Source organism: Rhinatrema bivittatum, chromosome 18, assembly GCF_901001135.1.
Source record: "Rhinatrema bivittatum chromosome 18, aRhiBiv1.1, whole genome shotgun sequence".
In the NCBI taxonomy this organism is placed as follows: domain Eukaryota; kingdom Metazoa; phylum Chordata; class Amphibia; order Gymnophiona; family Rhinatrematidae; genus Rhinatrema; species Rhinatrema bivittatum.
In genome coordinates this window covers 38,209,050-38,233,158 of record NC_042632.1, presented here as the reverse complement: position 1 = coordinate 38,233,158, position 24,109 = coordinate 38,209,050, and the positions used below count along the sequence as shown (strand labels likewise).

General features: G+C 40.4%; 1 long non-coding RNA gene across 1 annotated transcript; it reads right to left on the bottom strand.

Annotated features, from left to right (window-relative positions):
* Positions 1–5,514: 5,514 nt before the first annotated feature.
* LOC115080080 lies at positions 5,515–23,008 on the bottom strand. The gene is made up of 4 exons (XR_003853502.1): positions 22,979–23,008; positions 21,679–21,773; positions 6,993–7,105; positions 5,515–6,632 (listed from the first exon to the last, which is right to left on the bottom strand). It is a non-coding gene; the product is annotated as an uncharacterized LOC115080080 (long non-coding RNA).
* Between the last annotated feature and the right edge of the window lie 1,101 nt (positions 23,009–24,109).

The window sequence follows — 24,109 nt, the reverse complement described above, 5'->3', positions numbered from 1 at the left end:
TCCCGCAGGTGTTGATGCAAGAAGCAACTTCGGAATCGTCGACTGACACAAAACAGGGCTCAACAGAAGGCCTGCCATGCCTCTTCACCATGATTTAAGGGAGAAAAAAAGGTAAGGGAAGCAAAGATCACCAGAGCGCTCTCACTTCGCGTCCTCACCTGAAGCTACCTTGGTGTCGGGTGAGGAAATGTGTACATTTTAATAGGGGAAAAATAGGGCAGCCTTGGGGCATTCTGGGACAGGGTCCAGAAAAACATATGGTAGCTGCTAGTTTGCAAGACATATCCGTGAATACACTGCCAAACTTATTGGTATACTTTTTACCCGCTAATTGACTTATGCAAGTGAAATCATACTTGTCTGTTGTCTGCAGTTTTTGGGTGGGAGGATCTGAGAGAATTGGTGGAGATTCAGGGTGAAGTGCTAGAAGGTCTGGGTGAACTGGAGAAGGACTTGGTGAATCGGTGGAGGTATTGCCAAACTGGGGATTCAAAATACATGCTCAAGAGTTTTCAAAATGGTGTATGGGCATAGAGATGAATTTTAAAAGCCGGGCACACACCAAAATTGGGAGATATGCCTGCATGTTTGACTTGTGCGTGTCATTCTGATTTCAAAGCTGCCTACATACACACACACACACACACACATCTCCCGAAACATGAATATCTGACTTGGAATGGAAAAAGGGCGTGGTGTGGGAGGGGTGGGGGCATTCCAGGGGGGCCAAGAGATGTTCACACATCTCTTGGCCCCCCTGGAATGCCCCCCTGGAATGCCCCCACCCCACCAGACCAGGGCCTGCACACCTGGGTGCAGGCCCTGGTCTGGTGCTGCATAAGTTTACTTCTGCTATGGAGGAGGTGTCAGTCTAAAAAACAAAAAACAAAACAGGTATCTAGGAGGAGTTTGAGGGATCTGGGCTAACTGGGGGTAGTGCAGGCTAAAGAACCAGGGGAGTTTAAAGAACCTAGCTCTAGGCTGGGTGAACTGGTGAAACTGGTTATGACGTGCATGTGTACCTGTTATAAAATTCCCCCACTTGCACAGCTCAAACCTGACTTTGCATGCCCACTTGCAAAATTGGGGACATACATACGTGCACCTATGCTATTTCATACCATGTTTGTATGTGCACGTATGTTATAAACTTGCCTTATCTCTGGGCACGCGCCAATGCACATGTGTACCCGTGCACCCATTTGAAAGTTACCGTCCCTATTTTTAAAACCTGCCTCTATGTATAATTCTGGGTGTTTATTCACCCAATGTCAAAATATACACCCATATATTTAATAAATGGGTAGAAAAAGTATGTGTTTCTAGCATTGGAAATATACATGCTGTGCAGTTTATAAAATACTAGCCCTAATCTCTGCGTTTCCACTTATGCGTGCAAATTTTGTACCTCGGATAGATTTGAACGTTGGGCTCATCGTGAGCACTGCTCAGTACTTGCATTGTCTGTGAGTTGGCTTCTTCACTGACTCTCTTGTTCTCTTCGCACTTTCAGCAGCATTGCTCTGAAATACGTGGAAAACTTTCTGGAGTGCTTCTAAACCATACTTCAATAACAGAAGCCGAGGCACGACATAATACAACAGAATCAAAACAGCACAGACAAGAGCTGGATGGAAATTTTTGATTATTCTTCAGGATTTCTAACTGCACACCTGGCACGGGGTTAGATCTGGGACTCTGTGGTATTAATTTATCTTGCTGGCAGGGACAGTAAATACAGGTGCTAAAATCAGGTCTGTCTTGGTAAAACTGGGATAGATGGTAAGCACAGGGAATCCTTGTGGATACCTGTTCATGATTAGGGAGGGAAATGAAAAGATAGATCGGTTCTGTGAACCATTAATAAGGAGAATGCTATAAGAAAAAACCCCAGAAAGGTCACTGCTAAGGGAAAGAATAATGTAAATGCTATTACTGTAATATATTATTACTAATATTATATTATATGTATTATAGTACTAAAATTGACATAAAACAGTGACCTTGAAAAGGTCAAAGCCCCAACTCTGTCATGCACTAAAAATGTTATCATTCACTGAAGAAGAATGAGCAATACAAAAGAAATATGTTTCCTCCAGAAATGAATACAAAAATGGGGAGAGGAAACAGGGTTCTATTGACAGTGCTGCTAATTCAGGTCTGTGAATAACGTGTTTAATAATCAGAACACTTTCTTTTCCCTTTCTTGGAATGACATTCATAATTTGCAGACAGCTTAATGACTTATTCAATTGCTACAACTTTGCTGGCACTCAGACTCTATTGCTCGAGGCAGAAAAGACTCTAGATGAATGGCGTTGGGGTCTTTTTCAAACTCAGCTTCTTCTGGCATAGCTTGAGTACCTGATTTCAACGAGCAGTGCCAGCCGATATCAAATGGAAGGGGCAATTCACTAAAAATGAAGAACAAATTAAACATCCATGATAACATCAGAAACAGCAGACTTGTAATGCGTAATTATGAGTAGTGCCATTTTAGATACCATAGCCTTTATCTTTCTTTGGTGGGGAGGGAGCAGAGGCACGTGGGAAGATCTGGACACCTGGAACAGTTGTATATTCAGTCTGGGTGCCCCTACTGCCCCCTGCTGGCAAAATATGAGATGCAAAATGATAGCAAAGGCTTGACTTCCTTGATTGAAAAGCAGTATAGCTATATCTATAATGATATGCAATCATCCAGCCAGTTTGTAAGAATAAAACCTTCTTCTGCTGTCTATATGTGTTTGATCTGTGAATTCCAGGTCGTAAAGCAAATACTCGCCCTAACATCACTTTTTCACAACTCTCCAGTACCAGTATACTCTTCCTAATGGGAGAAGCCTGTGTTGGTTTCAATTTTAGATGACAGTCTTGCCCTGCGGGTCACAGACAAATCAGTTCCTCTGGTCTTTCTAGACCTGTCATGTGATTTTGACCTTGTGGCCCATTCTCTCCTCTTAAATGGTCTGTTAGCCTGACACGAGGCGTGATCAACTGGTGTGTCTTCATTTCTGTCTGGGAGGAAACAGCCTGTGCACACTAGAGAAATCCTGTCTGCTCCAGAGTGATTAGCTGCAGTGTGCCACCAGAATGTTCCACGTCCCCACTGCTTTTCAGCACATTCATGCAGCCTCTGGGAAGTTTAATATGCTTTTGTGGCTTTACTAGCCGCATTTACGCCGATGACATACAGCTTGTGGTTCATTTGGGTCAGAACCTATGGTTACTTTGCTGAATTACTGCTTGGCCAAAATTGTATCTTGGCTTCTTGAAAGTAGATTGGTATTGAATAGTAATAAAGTCAAAATTATGCGTATTGGTACCATTAGTATTTCAGGTTTGCATGTGCTGACAGTTATTAAAGGGCTAGTACTTAAACTTACATCTGAGGCCAAAATATTGGTAGTTAGACTTGATTCATTGTTGACGTACACAGATATTTTTTTTCATTTTGTTTTATTTTTTTGGTTATGTTTTTCTTCTTTTACTTCATTTTGCATGCTTGTTTTGTTTTTCTTTCTTTCTTTAAAACAAAATAATAACCAATTAAATTAAAAAATTTTTTTTTAAATACTTGATCTGCAGCCCCTCCCCCCCCCTAAACCCGCTCCCACCTTCCCCTGGAATCTCTTACTAGGGGGCATATGCAGCCCTTTTTTTTCGGTTCGGTTCTGACCGAATGTAACTTTGGGGGTTAAATTTTAGATTTTTCAGTTTATTCGTTTGAAAAATAATGCATGCTATTCTCAAATAGCAATTGCTATATGCCAAAATAAACCAAATAAAGTCAGTCCTTTTGGATTCAGTTCATCATCCAGATTATCTGAATGTATAACCCTATCTCTTACCCTCTTGTATTTTTTTTAAAATGTCTTCACAAGGTAGGAGTGATCTCCAATTCTCCTTCCTCACCAATACAGCTATTACAAATAGTGCCAGAAGACCAAGGTCAGCAGCACCATTGTCAGTCTTTGCAGTTCAAAATGGCATCAGCAAGTAAGAAGGACCAGGGGAGGGCCCGGGAGGACCTGGGAGGTTTTTGTTTTTTTTAAATAGTGGTGATTGTTTCATTTAAAAAAAAAAAAAAACCAAAACAAAACAAAAAAACCAAAAGGAAAGCAAACTAAATTGTGTTCAGTTTTATTTCATTTCATTTTAAAAGCAAATTGAAAATAAATTTGAAATTTTATTAATATTTTCCATTTCATTTCAAATGGATGCACATCCCTGTCAGTGAATCTTGTGTCACAAATTGCCATAGGGGCCTGCAATGCATATTAAGGTTGGTGCGACTGCTCCCTTCCTTAGATTTAAAGGTTTTTAAGACACTAATGTATGTTCTTAGTATGTTAGAAATCTATTACTGCAATGCTCTGTGTATTGGTCCTACCTGTTAAGATCATTCATAGGCTACAGACTATACAGATCAATACAATAAGAACTGTGTCAGGAAGTTGGAGGACATCCAACGCTGAAGCATTGCTTCATAATTTACTTTGGCTGTTATTTCTGGCTAGATCAAAATTTAAAATCATTACACTGGCCTTTTGTGACCTGTGGCAAAAATGTTCACTGCCTTAGAGGAAAATTAAGTTGGTATAGGTAAGATAGAAAGCTTAGGTCAAGCCAGGGCTGTCTTGTTTGTACCCCCCTATTTTTTTCAATTTTCACCTGTGCATAGTCTGAAGTCTTCTGGGTGAGGAGCAGCAGAGTAATATTTCAAAGTAAAAATACACAATAAAAAGGGAAACATGAATAAAATTGCAATATAAAGGTACATATATAAACAAATTATAAGTGATCACTTGCAGTCGAAAACTGGAGTGCAACTCAGATATTAATAAATGAGAATAAAATGCACAAAGGCCCATATTAAATTAACACTGATCACAAAACAACAACCAGTAAAGCATGAATAAACAAGAGCAGGAAATTATCCTCAATAATAGGACAGGACAGCAAACCTCACCAAGATTATTTAGAGGCTTGCAAAAATAGATGCTCCTTAACAAGCTTACGAAAGCGCAATAAATCTCTCACAGCTTGAATTTCATGTGGCAATTTATTCCACAATGATGGACGCACACAGCAAAACACGCTTCTTAGTGCTGACAAGTCAGATAGTCTTGAGAGAGTTCAGTTAATAACAAGGACTGAGATGTATGCAACAATTGACTTGGCACATGAATGACCAGAAGAGACCCTGCCTCCTAAGCTGTGCAAGAGATTTATATACAAGACAAATGAATTTAAACTGCACATGGAATTCTACTGGAAGCCAATATGGCTTTTTAAGGACAGAAGACATGCTAGTCTTAGAGCTGTAACAGGGTTCTATTCAGACAGCAGCATTTTGGACAAGTTTGAAGACTTTGAATATATTTTTTTTGGCGGGGGGGGGGGGGGGGGGGGGAGGAGATCAATTAAGATAGAAATACAATAGTCTAGCCTGGTCATCATACAAACATGTGTGACTTTAATTAAATAATTCATGCTGAAGAAAGGCAGAGTTGCCTGAGCAATCAAAGATATATGAAATATGTCCTACAGATGGATTAAAGATCCGTCCATGCTGTCGGAAATTAATCAAGTTGATTGCCAAGAGAGCGTACGATTTTTCAAACAGGGAAATTTGTACCATCTAGTAAGGAAAAAGATTTTACCTCCAGCGTGCCAGGCCTTCTGACTTTCAGTATTTTGGTCTTCACGACACTGAGCTTAAGTAAATTTAAGTCAGTCCTACCTTCCATGAGATGCACTGGTTGTGTCTGAAAGAAAGGGCTTTTTTCACAGCATTATGGATAGTCGTTCATTAGAAATCAGGCGAGAGACCAATCTATTGGCTTTCAGGGGAAAAACTAAAAACTTTGGTGTTTTTTTTAATTTATTTTAAAATATTTTTATTCTGCCAATAACAGAGCATCATGCTAAGCGGATTACAATCAAATTTAAACATACATAAAACACAAAATTAAAATGCAAATAAAATTCTACAATATTATTAAAGCACAGCATAAATCATCATAACAAAACAGCCTCACCTCAAAAAAGAAATCACTGGCAAATGCATGTTAATTCATGGTTACCTACACAACTGGTATCATCGTGCTTGGCATATTTGATTACTTTATGACCATTGTTTGCTTTTGTTGTTGCAAAATTGTTATAGTTTGTTGTATTTGCCTCACATATTTTATTTGTTTCACTCTGTCTAAGGTGATTGTTGATGGGAAAAGTAGCATAAAAATACTTGAAAATAAATGTTAAAAAGTGGTGTTCAGGAGCCTGAGAAAGACGTTAGGCTTTAAGGTAAAAGAATACTGTGACTATGATGACATACCTTGCAAGTGCTTTCTTATTCCATGTATTTGTTGCAGATCCAGATTTGCTTTAAGGGGCATAGAAATGCACCTTTTCAGAAGAACCAGTGTCTCATTGATGCTCAATTAGGGTAATTTTAGATTGCAAAATCAAAAGAGAAAGTTAATGCAGGTACTCACTTGCTTCAAGGGGAAATTTCATACCTCTTACCGGCGGCATGACTAGAACATATATTCACAGGCTGACATTTCCTAGAGCCACCATTAACTGCTGTCTCCCCTCATCCAACAATCACACTGATTTTGTACCTGACAAGCAAAGCCAAGGGCCAATGGTTAATACGAATAACATCTGGGTTTCAGTCCAAGCAATGAAAGTAGCCCTAACATTAACAGATTACTGAAGCATCTAAAATCAAAGTGAGCAGGAGTGAGACTGCATATAAAATAAGCCAGTGAAAAGATAGTTGCTGGATTTGACTTAACTGAGAAGGCCCCCTTAGTCAGCTATAGGAACTCAGGCCCCCAAGGAAGCTGCTTATTTCACATTCCCCTTAATCCAACCATGAACCATCTCAACCCTAAAGATAAGGTGGTTCATTTAAAATCAGACTTTTCCCAAAACAATAGCAGGAATGCCATCAGAGACGCCGAAAAGAATGCACTCACCTTTTGAAAGATTTATGGTGAACTCAAAAGGCCAAATCCAAACGAATCTATTATTTGCTAATGTCTGAGGTTTCTGAATAAAACATCAGTATCTGGAGTGCAAAGTCTGCCAGCTGAAGGAAGAGGGAGCAAATTGAGAAGAGCTGTTTACACAATTCATGAAACCAAATGACTTTTATTAACACATATATTTATCACAGCGTTTAGCTTTAACCTGCTAAGGACAATATTCAAAGCAATATCGCCACACTTAAATGGATTAATGCACTAGATTACCTAATCTGAAAATTGCCCTTCTCAGCCTAGTTTCCACAATGCATGTATTTTAATCCTCAGAAAAAAAAAAGATATGGTCCCTTGGGGGGTAACACAGAGTACATGCTGGGCCTTTCCCAAAGCACATGGGCTATTTTACCCCCGTACTTGTCAAGGACCCAGCCCTGGGCCATGTCTGCTCTTAGACTTTGTGCCAGGGCTAGACTAAACTTGGCACGGGGCCTAGGCCTCAGTATCAGATCTGGCCCGGGGCTAGGCTTTAGCATTGGGTCATCGGAGGCCAATTATTATTATTATTTTTTTTTTATTATAAATGCAATGAATACAAAAATACTATGAGTATTTTCATTGAAGGCTATTTTTGGTTTGTTCCATTCAGAACGAACTGAAAATGGTTTCATTCCTTGCACGTTTTTCATTTGTTAAAAGCAAATGAGCATCCCTACTGGCATGCAAATTATGGCACCTCCAGCTGCACAATAGCCTTATCCATTCCAGTTTTGGCACACATACTCTGTGGAAATGAAACCGAAGGGTGAATAGTCAATCAAACAATAGTGGAACTCAAAATTCAACAGTACTTCATAGACCCATCACTGTGAAACAAAATATATGGCCATCATATAAAAGACGGTATTGTCTACTTATTAGAAAAATTGGTCTTTTACAGACCTCATTTTAAGTTCTCCTTTGAGAACAAGAGGAGTTTTAAGTTAAGTTCTCATATTTTCTATTCTTCTGAAAAATTGCATACAGAAAAGTTCTTCAAAAAACACATTTGTATGACCAATGATTATAACTTAAGACGAGATCTGGAAAAGACCACTTTTTCCACTAATTAGTAGACAATACTGTCTTTTATATGATGGCCATAATGAATGCATAACCACCCTGATTTTTACAAAAAGCAGAATCAAAAGTCTGCAGGTATTTTGTACCCGGGGTGAAACGTTTCCCTTTGAAAATTGGTGTGAAGCCCATGTTTAAACAGTACCCGTGGATACTGCGGCAACACGGCCAGTTTGGAAATTTCCCCCCGTAATGCACAGTCTCAGGCCATGTTCCCTATTTTGTTCTGTGGCAACTCCCCATTGATCAGAGAGCGCAGGATGCAGCTTAAGTTTCTCCTGTGCTGCTCTCTAGGGGGCCTCTATGTGTCATTGTGACACCAACTCAAATTGTTTCCTCAGAGGGACTCTGAAAGGTACAATACTTTGGCAACACTTCCTGCTATACCTAGCTGCAGGAGACAAGGAGGAGCACAATCTGAACTCAGGACTTACTTATGGCAGTACAGAACACCAACACTGGGGTTTTCAAACTGGCTCCACACAGCGAGAGTCATGGTGTTTTTCCTGGCTACTGATGTGTATATTGCATAAGCTTCATTTCTCTATTCTATATCTGAAGGAAATAAGCAACCCTTGATAAATCAGTTTCTGATAAACCCTTGATAAATCAGTTTTTCTGTATTAATGAATACCTTTAGAGGGCAACTATTGGGCAAACTGATTAAGGGGCATTTACGAGCAGGGAATCATTCTTAATGAGTCTAGCACTCCCTCTCCACTGAAGCTAATGATAGAACTATGAATTCATAAAGGTTAATCTTCTTGAATATGTGGTTTTCTAAGAGCTTAATTAAGTGTTTGAAGTCAGAAGCATTTGTGAGAATAAAGTGGGATCACTGAACCAAGACACTATTAATAAGAAACCTTTATAACTCATGAGAGATTAATGCTAGGAGAAAGGACCCTGCTCTTAAAGTTACTAAAATGCAAATCATTGAAATTCTTTGAAGCAGAAACATTTCTAGGTTTTTCTTTGTTTTCTTAAAATATCTGTAATGATAGGGCAATATTTAGAAATATTAATTATAAAAGCAACACATGAAAACAGTTAATGTTTGCCCTGGCAGATGATTTAGATATTCTTAGCCCAGTGGGTAGTGGTTATGCTAAGGAAGGGAGATGGCCCAGAGTTAGAGCGGTGTGAAAGGTTAAATCATGCATAGCCTACAGTTGGGAGATATCCTTAGCTAGACCAGTGTAGGCAGGGACAGCCTTAGTTCACTGTGTGACTTCATAACTCAAACAATTGTAATCAGGACCATTGATAAATGCAGGCAAGACGGGCTCCAGCCCGGGGTGCCAAGCTAGTGGGGGGAGGGGGTGAAGTGCTGGAGGTTGGAGGCAAAAGGGGCAAGCCACATAGCACCTGGCTGCCTTTTGTATCCTCCCCCTCACTCTCAGGTGTTCCCACATGCTTCCCTAAGCCAATAGCAGCCCAGCCTGCCCCACAGGAAGTTGCACAGCCAATCAGGGAGGAAGGGACTAGTGCCATGGGGAGGAAGGGACTAGTGCCATGGGGAGGAAGGGAGCCAATTTGTGTTCTAAAGCGATGGTCCACCTCCAATTATTTACAAAAAATACTCTAAGATAAGCCAGAAAGGCAAAACTTCAAGGAAACATTGAGAAGAAGAGACACAGCTCGTATTAACGTAGAAATAGAACATGGCAGCAGATAAAGGTCATACGGTCCACCCAGTCCGCCCACCCAGCTGTATAACTATTCCTTCCGCTCCCTCGGAGATCCCTCTGTGCTTGTCCCATGATTTCTTGAATTCTGATATTGCACGGTCTGCAGATGTTCAGGAGCTAGGGAATAGGTGGTAGCCGCATAGTACGGTGGTGAGCAGCAGGACGTACCGCCGAAATAAATGGGAATGTCTGCAGGGGCTGCTCATCTGGCCTTTCCATCACTATTACTGTTGTTTCATTTTGATGGTTGGCATGGTAACAATAAAAACGGAAGAAACCAGGCACTTAAAAGGTTGAAAAGAAATGTTTTTTGTTTGTTTTTTTTTTTTAAATTCATTACATGCCAGACTAGTGTAGTACAGAAGTCTGGAAGCGGTATAGGTCCTGGAGAAAACCAGAGTCTTCACAGACTGCGATTGTTGTTAAGGGATCGGCAATGTAATGATACATTAAATACATAAGCATTTGAGGCACTGAGGACTACCCGGTGCAGACGTTTGCCCCTTTCACATGCTAGAACTGAGGTCAGCCGGCGCCGTTTTGACAATGGCATGGCCAGACCCAGGTGCCAAGGGGGTACTCTGGCAGTCTATTACCCCACCAGAGAACTTGTGATTTTGGAGTTCCTGGGTATGGGCTTTGGTTGGAGTTAGCCTGGGGAGGGGAGTGGGGGGCATGATTTGAATTAGAGCAAGGAGAGAGTATGGACTGGGGAGGGGTCAGGGACATAGCTACAATTTTTAAACTTTTCTTTTCTTTTTTTTTTTACTTTTAAAAACTTTGGCCACCTCAGAACAGCGGGGAGGGGGTGGAATTTTCACAAATACTCCAGGTGCTTTTATACTGCTGGGGGGAGCACCGTTGGCCTCTAGCTGTGTGGCCCCTTTTTAAAGATGGTAGCCCCAGAAAGCTGTTTCAGGACTGCTTGCCCACAGTATTTTTCCCCAGCAATATTTTACCACCCGGGTTTGAAAGCCTGCAGTACTCAGTACCTCAAATTAGCGAATCCTGCAGTATTTCCCCCTCTGTGTCTTAGAAAATTACCTCCTAAGTTTGTGCATTCATTTCATACAAATGCCAAAAATGCAACAAAGGAGGCCATTTTTTTTTATTTCTTCAGAATGGAATGAACCGACAATAGCTTCCCACAGAAATACCTCAAAATTCTGGGGTAATTTTTGTGGCATTTTTTTTTGAAAAACGTAAAAAATGGGCCACTCCAGGACAAAAACCTGGCCTGGCACCAAGGCCTGCTCCGTGCCGGCCCAGTGCTGAGGCTTACCAGTTGCTGGGGCCTGCCTCTGCTCTGGGGCCAGGCACTGAGGCCTACCCGGTGCCAGGAACTGACCTGAGCCTGGCCCAGTACAGAGGCACACCAGGGCCTAGCAGTGGGATGTGGCCCCGAGGCAGTCTGGAATCTGGGGTCCAGAGCCACTCTCCCTCCGTCCCTTTACAATTGTCAAGGCTGGGGAGCAACAACTCCAACACCCCCCCCCCCCCCACGTACCCCTTTCCCAGATCCTCAAAAACAGGCAGCAGCAATGCCCAGTCACTTCCGCCTGGGTCCACGATGCTTTAAAATGTTGCCGGATGCCTGGAGAATGGCTTTGAAGTGATGGGACGTCAGTGAATGGCATTGTCTGACATTTGATGCCGAGGGCACAGATGGTTAAACCAGTAATGTATCTTCACTTCTTTATTGATTGCTTGGAGTGTCCCAACTCAGTGCACAGGCAGTAAAGGCATTGCCAACTTTGCCATGGTTCATCATCTACTGGTGTAAGGACTCAGCCACTAGTATGCCCATTCTCTCTCTCTCAGGTGTTGGCTTACTACTACTACTAACAATAATGATTTATGTCAAACCTCACAAAATGCTCAAAGTATGTAACAACAATTTAAAATACAATAGTAGAAATAATAAACACAATAATAAATAATCAATTTATATTAAAATATACCCAGCAGAGCCATAAATTGGCATCTGCTGAGTCTAACAAACACTTAATGACATATAATAAAACGATAAATCAATTTTTCATGCCACTTTTTAGTTGCAGCCAACACCCTAATTCAAACAGTTTTCAGTCTTTTATCTGTCGTTGTATTGCCTTGGGTGTAGCATTGAGAGGTTGATTTTACTTGTTTGTTGTATACTGCAGCGCAATCATGCTTATGTAATATACAGACAAAGCAGGGCTGCTGACCTATCTTTCAAATGCTGTCAAATTATTATTTCTATCTTACGAGAATAAAGTAATCATTCTAAAACTCATTTAATCATTTTTTAAAAATTCAAATATAGCTATTGAAAAACACATTCCTTCATAAGCAACATGTTTTATTGACCATATATAAAAATATCGAAAGAAGCTCATTTCTCCTTTTCTGTGTTTCCTGACAAAATTCACATTGGTTATACAAACATGGGTTTCAACAAAGGCAACAGAACCCTGCAAATAATGATGGTGCCTGATATTCTAACTCTGTTGATGGGCTCATCCCACTTGGGCAAAGAGCCTTCTGCATTTGCTTGCCTTTTCCATTAACAGCTGAACTCAGCATGTGTCCTGGATAATGACTCTTCCCCCAGGAGTGTTTTTTTATTCACAGCTACTCTTAGATGGCATTTATACTGATTATTTCTGCAGCATTAGCAGTGATATTGAGGCCCATCCAATAAACTTTTTAGTGTGCCTGTGAAGGCTCCTGTGTGCAAGCTAAAAACAATGCACTATGCAGGAAGGCCTTGCTGTGCACTCAGGGAGAGTAGTTTCATAAGGTTAAAGTCCAAGGGTATTTTTTTTTTTTAATCAGCAGACTAAGTCAAATTTTCAAAGCAGACTTCTACGCATAAGAACCTATGAAGTTTCACAGTGGGTATCAGGCAAGTGCATGGACATACATGCACAACTTACAGGTACAGTTTTGTCCTTGTAGATTTGCATGCATATATTCAAGAATCTAAAGCATGTGTGCAAATTCTTCCCTCGCCCTATCTCCACCTCCCAGGACAGCTACTTCAACTGCACGTCATATCAGGGTTCACATGTGCTTATTCACAATCCCAGGGCTGATTTTGAAAGCCCAATTTATGTGCATAAACACTAAAGGGGACCTGCCATGCATTACCATCAGCACATTCAAATTTGCATGTCATGCAAATGAAAGAACGTAATCTGCAAATGAGGGTTTAGTGTGTGCTTGGTAAACAATGTTGCATGGCCACCTTCTACACTGCTAAGAACTTGCCAAATGAACGCTATTTAATATCTGGCCCAAACTAATGTTAACTTACTAACATGCACATTACTGAGAGGGCTCAGCTAACTATAAACAGAGGTCCTGAAATATGAAAGTCGTGCAGAGGAAATGACTCTGTTCAATTATAAAACTAGCCAACAAACTGGGTGATGCTCCAAGCCGCAGTAATGCTCTAATGATATGCATGGCCCTGCCCAGGTTGCCTCCCCTATTACAATGGCCTTCTTTGCATGTGATTTGCATGCATCAATAATGAAAATGCATGCAAAAAAGGTTATTAATAGGCGATTTGATGCTAATATTGAGAAAGTGGTCAGCCACAATAAAACAGCAGCATCATTTGAAAAAGCAATAAAAGTGACATGGGAGCCCCGGGTCCCTAACACGGGTCCTGAGGATACCACATTACATTTAAAGGACCCAGAACAAAAAAATTAAAAAGTGCCATGGCTGAAAGAAAAGGTTGAGCGGAGTTCAGGGCTGACACCTCGGCTCAGCCCAGAGCTGCCACTCAAGGCAGCCCTGGCTCCTCAAAGTAAAATAAAAATTACATAATTTTTGCATTACCATTCTAGACGTCTTCTTGACTAGAATTAAATTCGTTTTTCCTAGAATATTTTGTTATCCTTTTGATGAAATGCCACACACCAAGAGGAAAGGCAAAGTTAAAGCCTCCAACTGGTGGGGTAATGGCAGATTCAAGTCAGAAGACAGTATCTGAATGGTTGACCCAAATTGATACCCCTAATGGGCAGTCCATTGAAGGTGAAATATTAGAGCGGAATATTTCCCTTCTGGCTGAGGAGACATCATTAAGCCCTGGGGCACCTGAGGTACCACCACCACCTGGTATAGATGGGGGTTCTTCCCTAAAGAAGCCAGGAGAGGAACAAGAAGTATCCCTGAAATCCTTATTAGATCAAGAAGAAAGGTTAGAACTGAATGAACAAGCGAAGCAAGGGATATCTCAGAAAATTACCTTGAATAATCTAAATACTTCCCCGAAGATTACCAGTACTCCAAAATTAAAAAATACTGATAAAGATACTGATTATTCAAATATTGAAGTTGTCATCAAGTCAGATAAAATACCTTTAAAACCTTCAAATGTTACATTGGAAAATATATGGAACTTTTTGGTTAAGATGGATAGTTCAGAGATGGTAATGAAGACTACAAATACCTCAGTTCAAAATTCTGTAAAATTGGCCGAGCAAGAAAAAGAAATAAAAGAACTAGATAAAAGAGTAGTACAAGTTGAGAAAATTCAAACTCACCAATTAGGTATTGAAACAGAAGTTCATAAAAAGATAGAAGCTTTAGAAAATTCAATTAGATCATTAAATCTTAGAGTAAATAACTTTCCCATCATTAAGAAACTAAACCCAATAGAATTATTTAGAAATTATTCAATATAGATTTTGGAAATCCCTGAAAAATGTCTTCCGGTAATAGTAAGAGCTTTATATGTGGGAACAAATAGGAAGAGTTTAGAGCAAGGGAAGTTGGTAAATGATGATAAAAAAATTAAAGAAACCTCTGATATAAAAACAATAAATGATAGCTCTCTTGATATTTCAGATTTATTACAAAAGTCCCAAGAAGAAATTGAGGTTAAATCAAAAGGAACCTTATTGATCCAATGTGCATTTGCATCAGATAAAGATATAATAATGAAATATTTCTTCTGCAATCATTTAAAGATTTTTTATGAACAAAGAATCTGGATTTTTCCAGATTATGCAAAACCTACTCAATTGTGGAGGAAAAATTTTTTTTCATTGAGGAAACAAGTATTGGATAAGGGAGGGTATTATATGTTGAGATATCCATGTAGATGCTTTGTCAAAGTTGAAGGAAAGAATTATGTATTTACAGATCCAGAGGATCTCAGGAAACTTCTGAATTCATAAATCCGGGTTAGATAGAATGTAGTGGGACATGTTAATGCAAATTTCTTGTGTTAGTAAATTGTTTCCTTTAGAAGCCGCCTAGTTCCAAATTATCACTTTGATTTTTCCTATAATTTAATATAATGATTGTTTCATTGGAAAAGATATATATTTTTTGTGCAATTTATTGTAATTTTGTGTATTGATTTAATTTCAGTTGAATCATTCATTATTAATTTTTCTCCAAGAAGATATTTATTTGTTGTACTTATGACATTAAAACAATAAAGAATTAAAAAACAAAACAAAACAGTATATTGAACCACCAGAGGTGGCAGTAGTGAGCTGGAAGCACCCGGCTGGGTTGTAGTCCCTCAGATACTGGAACAGCGATCCCTGGATAACTGAGCTGTAGAGAAACTGAATATAGTGAGTAGGCAGGGTATGCAGAGTTCAGGAACAGAACCTTGGTGGTAACACTCACACAATAGTCTCTTGAAGCAGCCCAGGAGCTGGAATGGATTAGGCCCTGGAGGAGCGAGTACCTGGTTCCAGGGAAAGCTCTGAGAGAGAGATGGTAACTCACTGGTGTTGTAGGCAGCGAAGACTTCCTGGCAGAAGTGGTATTCAGAAGCAGGTCTGAGAACGTGGGCCCTCGAGGAGCGAGTACTGGTTACAGACTGCGACCTGAAAGGCAAAAGAGAAATGAGGCCCCCAAGGAGCAGGGACCCCTGCCTAAGTCCGAGGAGGCAGAGTAGCTAGGAGCGTAAGAAAACCTTTCCTTGCAACTGGATTAGTAGGCGAATTCAGAGACTTTAACTATCCGGTGCGGATGACATCATCTCAGGGGGACGCCCCTGAGGTTCGCGCCACTGCTGGTACTTGTGTTGGGGCTGCGCCACACGTGTGCCCTTAGGCTTCTGGGAAACATGGCGGAGTGCAGCATCATGTCAGCCCAGGGACGCCGGAGGAGGGCGGCAAGATGACACCGCGGCAGCAGCCAAACATCCAACAAGCAAAGAGGGAGTCGCCACAGAGGTAAGGTGAGTGGGGTGGAGACGTCGGGCAGCAACGGTCACAACAGGGATCTGCCGTAGCATCACTGAGCCTCTCCTTTTCTTTGCAGCTCAACAGCTGAAGGAGACTCAGGGCACCAAGGAGGAGACTCAAGGCATGGACCTCATGCCTTGAGTCTCATGCCTGAAATAAATAAAATGTGCCTAAGGCTAACAATGCTCATGGGCCCTATAATTGTTAAGTTTACAGTCAGCAGTGGTATACTAATCTTTGTCACAAGCTTTCATATATATATGGCCATTTTTTCCACTCTTAACCACTTTTTATCTATTCCCAATGCAGTGGGGTGTGTTGAAGGATGCACCCTGCATCCCAGGTAGCAACAGGCAAGGCAAATCACAGTGGTGCTTTTTGGTTGACTTGCAAATGCTGCAGGTCTCGATTGCAGCAAGAGTCCTGGTTCTTCCCCATGATGGCTGCAAATGTGGTATCTACATTATTCACAGCCTCCATCAGCATTTCCTGAGGTTCGCATACAATCCAGATTCCGGAACTTATTACAAGCCAGCCTTCGGTTTTCTTAAAAAAAAAAAAAAAAAAAAAAAAGTACAGTGTGGATGGAATGGAATAGCTAACAGTGCCTGGCAGGGGAGCTCCAATGCCCTTTTCTCACTCTTTCAGAGGAAATAAGCTGGGACCTATGAATAGAACTTACACCAAGCTGTGTAAATAAATGAGTCAATTTATAATTCTATGGTTTTCTTTCATGTAGTCTTGGCATATACAGTATCTACAGAGTTCCAGTAGTTAGAAGCAGACATAAGCTTGTGAGAAGGGAAGAAACGGCCATTATGTTTTCCAGATTCCATATTTATTGCCACTGTTGCATTTATCTATCTCTCTTTCTGGCTACATAGATAAACCTGCTTGAATCTCCTTGAGAATGGGTAGAGTTTGATTTATACTGTTGCAATGGAGGCATTGTCTTATCTAGCTTTCCCCACTTTCTGGGTTTTGGGTGTTGCCTTTGAAATCCAAACGTAGCTGGGGTGGGAGTCAGTATTCTTGGCGGCTGCCGAGTTCAGAGAGAAGCAGTTGCTCCCGGGCCCCAACTAGACCATTAGAGAGAATTTGGTGATTCTGGGAGGTCAAGTAGGTGGGATATGATGGGCTGTGGGGAGGGGATGGCTCCCAGGGGGAGGTAGGAGTGAGGCCTGTGTCCACAGATTTATTTTAAAATAAATTACTTTTTTTTTTTAAATGGTCATCTCTATGGGTGGCAGGGGGTGGGATGTGGGTCTCTGAAGACTAGCACACACTATTTTCTGAAACCAAAACAAAAATAAAAAATAAAACACAAACACAAAGAAACTGAAATTAATAACATAAAAACCTAAACAATTTTTGCTCTGCACATCCCTATTATCTACATCCTTGGAGGATGATGCTGGCACTGGAAATGAGGCTGAGGAAAAATCCCAGGGGCATCACTTATACTTTCTTACTGCACTGCCTGCTCTTCCTGGGGGTTGATTTCAACATTGTTAGTATCATCTCTCTCCCCTATCACTGAACTGGAGGTTAAGATGGTATTGACTAAACTTTTCAAATTCTCTTCAGCTACTAACTCTTCAATATCTTGATTCAGGCAAATTCCAGACAAGATTCATCCTCTGAATCATTGTGTGCAAATATTACCTTCACTGCCCCAGGAGCAGAAACCAAAGTGGAGTTTGCTTCTGGTTTATGGCATAGCATGTCTGTTACCCTTGCCCTGCTAATTCCAGCCTTGAATGACTCTCCCATCTTTTCTTTCTGCTCCAAAACAAGAGGGAGAGGAACAGTTATGGTATCAATAAATTTTAGGTCCAAATTTTAATTTCTGGACCTAAAACATCCCCTCTTTAATTTAGCTACTGGACTACTTTTTGTTTAATGCTGCCTCTGCCAAAGCTGCCAACCCTTCCAAGATCCCCTCTTCTCTCTTTTAGATAGAATTTGCTGGTGCACTGCACTGGATATTACAAATTAATTTATTGATACCATAACTGTACCCCCACTCACTGTATGGAGAACTGTATTGCACGCACACACATACAGACACATACATATTGTATGTATTCTGTGTTATTTGCAGACTGATCCACACACAAAAAAATCTGTTAAAACACTGTTAGCCTGGTAAGACTCTTCTCTGAGCATGCTATGCTCACCTCAGTGTTAAGGGACAAAAGAAATCACTGCTGCCACTGCAATCTCCACAGTCCCACCCTGACCCTCTCCCCCAGTGAAGAGAAACATAGAAACATAGAAATGACAGCAGAAGAAGACCAAACGGCCCATCCAGTCTGCCCAGCAAGCTTTCATACTTTTTTATTTTTTTTAAACATACTTATATGTTTCTTTTGGCTCTTAGTAACCTTTTTTATTCTATTTCCCTTCCACCACCGCCATTAATGTAGAAAGCAGTGTTGGAACTGCCTCTAAGTGAAATAGCTTAATTAGTTAGGGGTATTAACCACCGCAATAAGCAAGCTACACCAATGCTTATCTGTTTATCCAGACTATGTAATTCAGTCCTTGTTGGTTGTTGCCTAAATATAGATCCACCTTTCTTCATTCCCCCCTGCCGTTGAAGCAGAGAGCTAAGCTGGATATGCGTGAAGTGTCAAACTTTCTCCCCTGCCGTTGAAGCAGAGAGCTATGCTGGATATGTATTGAAAGTGAAGTATCAGGCTTATTTGGTTTGGGGAAGTAACCGCCATAAGAAAGCTACTCCCCGCTTTTTTGTGAATGCAAATCCTTTTTTCCACATTTCCTCATTGCTGCCGAAGCTTAGAGCAATGTTGGAGTTGCATTAACCGTGTATATGTTTATTGAATAAGGGTATTGTCACCAGGTAGTAGCCATTGTTCCCGTGAGCAACCCACTCTTCATTACATCCTCTAGACTTTATGGATCCAGAGTGTTTAGCCCACGCCCCTTTGAAGTCCTTTATAGTTTTGGTCTTCACCACTTCCTCCGGAAGGTCATTCCAGGCATCCACCACCCTCTCCATGAAGAAATACTTCCTGACATTTGTTCTTCCTCCCTGGAGTTTTAAATTGTGACCCCTGGTTCTGCTGATTTTTTTCCAATGGAAAAGGTTTGTCGTTATCTTTGGATCATTAAAACCTTTCAAGTATCTGAAAGTCCGTATCATATCACCTCTGCTCCTCCTTTCCTCCAGGGTGTACATATTTAGATTCTTCAATCTCTCCTCATAAGTCATTCGATGAAGACCATCCACCTTTTTGGTCGCCCTTCTCTGGACCGCCTCCATCCTGTCTCTGTCTCTTCAGAGATACGGTCTCCAGAACTGAGCGCAGTACTCCAGGTGAGGCCTCAAAATCCACAGCAGTGTACTGGCTATCTTTCTGGCACAATAAGTGAGACCACTGCAGCACAGAGAAGATTAGAAGTATCCCTATATCAGTCCCATAACTGAAAGATAAGCTTTTTAAAACTCTCAGAGCTTCTCTTAGCATATCCTTCTCTGACAAAAGCTAGAGAAGAAATACAGACTGATTCTTGCACATGCTCATACGTTTCACTGTGAGTGCGTCAGCATCATTTGATCCAGATAGCCGCTATAAGCTAGCCTAAAAGATGTTGCCCTGTGATTTGTGCTTTGGATAGCATCCTTTCCATTGTTCTGCCTTGGCAGTGATATCACACAGAAAACAGTTTGTGGCAATAGTTGCCAGGTTTTTTTCTCCACAGTACATAGCCATAGACTTCAATGAGCCATTGAACTGAATGGGAAACATAAATGAATGAGACCCCTTGATTCGTTTTGGGGGTCACAAATGAAACAAATACGGGCATGTGGCACAGCAAATGAGTGTTCAAGGCTTCTTTCCGTGTTTTTATTTATAGTGAACATCAAATTACACATATCTGCTTATCTTCGGCAGTAAACACAGACATACTCACCATTCAGATACAGACTTCACCTTTAGGACAGCAATGTTGCATGGGAGCTGCCTTCTCCTGGAGACATGGGCCTGCCCTGCCAATCCTAGTTGGGCTCTGGCTCTTAACCTCCCCAGCAGGGTCCCATCCACAAAGCTCTCTCCCTCGTTGGGATTTAAGGTAGACCAGGCATCTAGCCTGGTCCTGCACAGTTTAAGGAGGCATCATAAGGCCATTCCTTCACAGGGCACATTAGATATGTTTTACCCATTTATTTCAAATGAATGCACATCCCTAGCTACAACTTATTTATGTTTCTTTAGACTAATTCAGAATCTACTAATCCAGAACCCATTCTCAGTGGTGATTAAAACTAAAACAGAAATACAGAAATAATTTAAAAAAAACCAATAAATAGTAAATATTCATTCTAAACTACATAAAAAGCTCAAATAAACAAAATGACGAAAGCTCTTATTAAAGTTTTAGCTCACTGATTCAATAGGAATATGTTAAGGTAAAATGGAGAAAAACTTAAGTAATCTTTGCTTTATTCTCTTGAATAAGCTACCCATACTATTGAATCCTGGGGAATCTTTGTCAGAGTTGGGGTAAAAGATGAAATCGTATTTCTGAAAAGCCCTGGGTGTTGCCTTTCTGCAGGGACTAAGCCACACCCCCCCTCCCCCCTCATTTCTAAGGGTTTTGCTTCCACAGCATCTCTAGCCTGAGTCAGTGTATGGAGCAGTGGCTAGGCTCAGCAATTAAAACAAGTCCATTTACATTATGCTGGCAGGAGCATTGCGCAGAATAGAGCGAGTTAAGGGGCACTGTTAGATAATTTTCTGCAAAGTGTTCTTACAGAAAATTGTCCTAGAATTCTCTGGAGTTGGGTCTGATTTGTATGTCACTCATACCAGCAAAAAATAGAAAGCCGCAGCACTATTCAGTATGAATTTCTGAAAGAAAATAAGGGACAGGATCTGGGATAAAACCCAAAAGAAAAAAAAATTCAGGATGGCCCCACAGAGTACCTTCTTGAGACCTCCTGCCAAGACCGCTGAATATCTCAGCAGCGAACCACAGGTATTTGGAAAGGAAGATATGTTAGGGAAAGGAGAATCCATTTCATGCACCCTAGACGACCTTATCTTCCCACTTGCAAGAAAGGGAACCCCTGGGAAAAAAAAAATATGGTACTACAGATACAGATCTATTTGGATTTTATTTGTTGATGTGGTTATGAATGTAAAAAAAAGAAAATGTACTTAGTGCCAATTAATTATCCTTAAACAAGTTGAAATGTTTATTTTTTTTTTTTAACACTCTACTCATCTGTCTAGCATGTTATTGGCCATCTCCAACATGGAGATTGAGCAATCATCTAATGAAGAGACATTTACACTACGCTTTGGGCCTTGGAGGTTTAGCCTTCCCCCCTTTCTGAGGATCTATGCCAGGTTTTAAAGGGAGTGATCATGAATTCTGCCTTCATAGCTACAACTAGAAGAAGGGCTACATAATGTTTTTCCAATAAGTTATCATGACCTACAAAGAATTTTCAAATTATTGCACAAGCGCAAAGAGAGTTATCAATGCGGTAGGATTTTATTTTTTGGGTGGACCTGCAAGGATTTATATGCCATGTTTTTTATTACTGTACCATGCTTGGCTATCATTGCTAGAAGTGTAGCATGTAATTATGTTTAAATAAACACATAAATATAGGACAATTGACTATACCTTCAATACGGACACATCTGACGCAAACAAAAGATCATGTGTTTTCCATAGCAGGTGCAAAGCTCTGGAATTCTCTGCCTGAGACGTCACATAGTCTATCAGATGGAAAGAAATTTAAGAGAGAGATAAAAACATGGCTATTCAAAAATGCATATAAATTAACTTAAAAACTTCAGAATATACAGAGCCACAAAGTCAAGAAGGACACAAGATAATAATCAAATCATGAAGAATAAATCAAATGAGAGAACATAAGATTCTCCAAACAACCCACTGAATAAGATGTGAAAACTATCATTTCGATTTATTTTAAATACTCTTTGCCTTAAGTACCAGATCTATTATTAATATGAACTAGAAATTTTACTTGATAAATATTAATGCTTGTCTATGAATAACACCTCTGTAACAAATCATTGTTTGTTTGTTGAGCTATAACTATGAATGTCACTTTGTAAACCGATGTGATCTATATATGGAATGACAGTTTATAAAATGTATAAATAAATAAATAAATATCAACATGGAATAAAACTTTAGGGGGGCATATTCAGTAAGCTGGTAAGCAGACAAGTTATCTAGCTAAAGTTAGAGGGATATGCTCCTAGATTTATCCAGCTACGGGGTAGATTTTAAGAGATGCACCAGTTTTATAACATGCACATATGGTCAACTAGTAACCAGAGGTGAGGTTTTGGTGGTGGTCTAGGGTTTGAGGGCTGGTTTTACATGCATAGTCAGAGGTACAAACAGCATAGTAGACAGTGAATATTTGACGTTATTTGGAATGAGGAAAGATACACAAAGATGAGATTTCTACATTGTATTCTCGCCCTAGGCTGCATCAAACTAGTGCGAGAGAACATTGTAGAAATCTTATCTTTGTGTACCTTTCCTCATTCCGAATCACATCAAATGTTTGCTGATGTCTACTGTGCTGTTCTTAACTGACTGTGCATGTAAAACCGGCTCTCAAACCCTTGACCACCACCAAAACCTCACCGCGAGTTACTAGTTGACCGTCCTACAGTGGTATAGTTGTCTAATTTAAGAGCCTTATAAAGAGACTCTCTCTCTCTCTCACTCAGCAGCCCAAATGAAAATAGCACATGTTGCGGTAACTCAAAAATTACCCTAACCACACTCCTTTTTTATCGTGAGCGCTATTCATGCAAAATTTATAGCAAAATGATGAATCTAGGCCTAAGTTATCCAGAAAACCCCCACCCTGCCCCCCACTTATTCAGCTGTTTAGCCAGATAAACAGCTGGCTAATTGGTGGCTGCTCAGAAGTACTTACAGTATTTGACTGCAATCTGCTCTTTAGTGCCTGAAAAATGGAATATAAATAAAAAATAATTAAAATAAATATTTATGCAGTACCACTTAGCCAGCTAAATTCTGACTCAGAGGTGCTGAATATGCAATCCAATTTATGAACTTATAAGGTAATTTTCAAAGCTTTTTCCATGGGTAAACAGTTGACCCACGGGAACAGAGCTGCTGAAAATTTCTCCCCCACTGTGGGTAAAAGTATATGCACTGCTCACAGCATGGGTGCTTTTATCTATGGCAAGGGAAAGGGATGGGATGAGGTTAAGGGAACAAACATATTGCATGCAGCTTTCATTTTGAAAGCCCTGAATGCACAGTTGAACCTGCTTCTAAGCAGGTGCAAACGTATGCAGGTACCAAGTGTCCACTGTGCACCACTGACCTGCTTTTCACAGGGAAACCATGTGAGAAGTCTTACAATTACCTGTTAATTCCTTATTTTGTAAGTTTAAGCCCAGTAAGTTTTTAAAAATGGCCTCTTTCATTGCATTTTTGGTATTCGTTAAAAACAAATGTATATCACTACTGCACCATTGGTCTTTAAATTCCAAATGAGGCAGAAGCGATCCTATTTAGTCCTGCCCCACTAAGTCAGTATTTCAAAATTGCATTGGCTGGCCCTGAGGCTGTACCATTTTGTTGAATGTACATTTTGTTATTAGAACCTAATTATTTATTTATTTTTTTTACAGTGGGGGCAAGCAGTGACACGGGGCAGGGGGTGCCCAGACCTGGGCTCGTGGCAGCTCAGTGAGGAAAAAAGAAACAAAAAAGAAATGATATCTTGTTTCACTTTTCTTTTGCTTCCAAACTAAAGGAATTGAAAACGGAAATTTCATTATACATCACTAATTGGACAACAGAAACTTTTTGCAAGGAAAAAGTCCAGGGCTTCCCAACACCCTGTTCTGGTAATTGCACAGTCAGTCGGGTTTTCGGAATATTCACAATGAATATCATGGCATAACAGTGGAAATACGGAGTCCCCAATGTAAGAACATTAATTCCCTGCATCTTCATTGGGAATATGTTGGAAATCCAACCGGTTGTAGCATCAGCAGAACAGGTTTAGGAAACCCTGAGTGAGATAGACTTA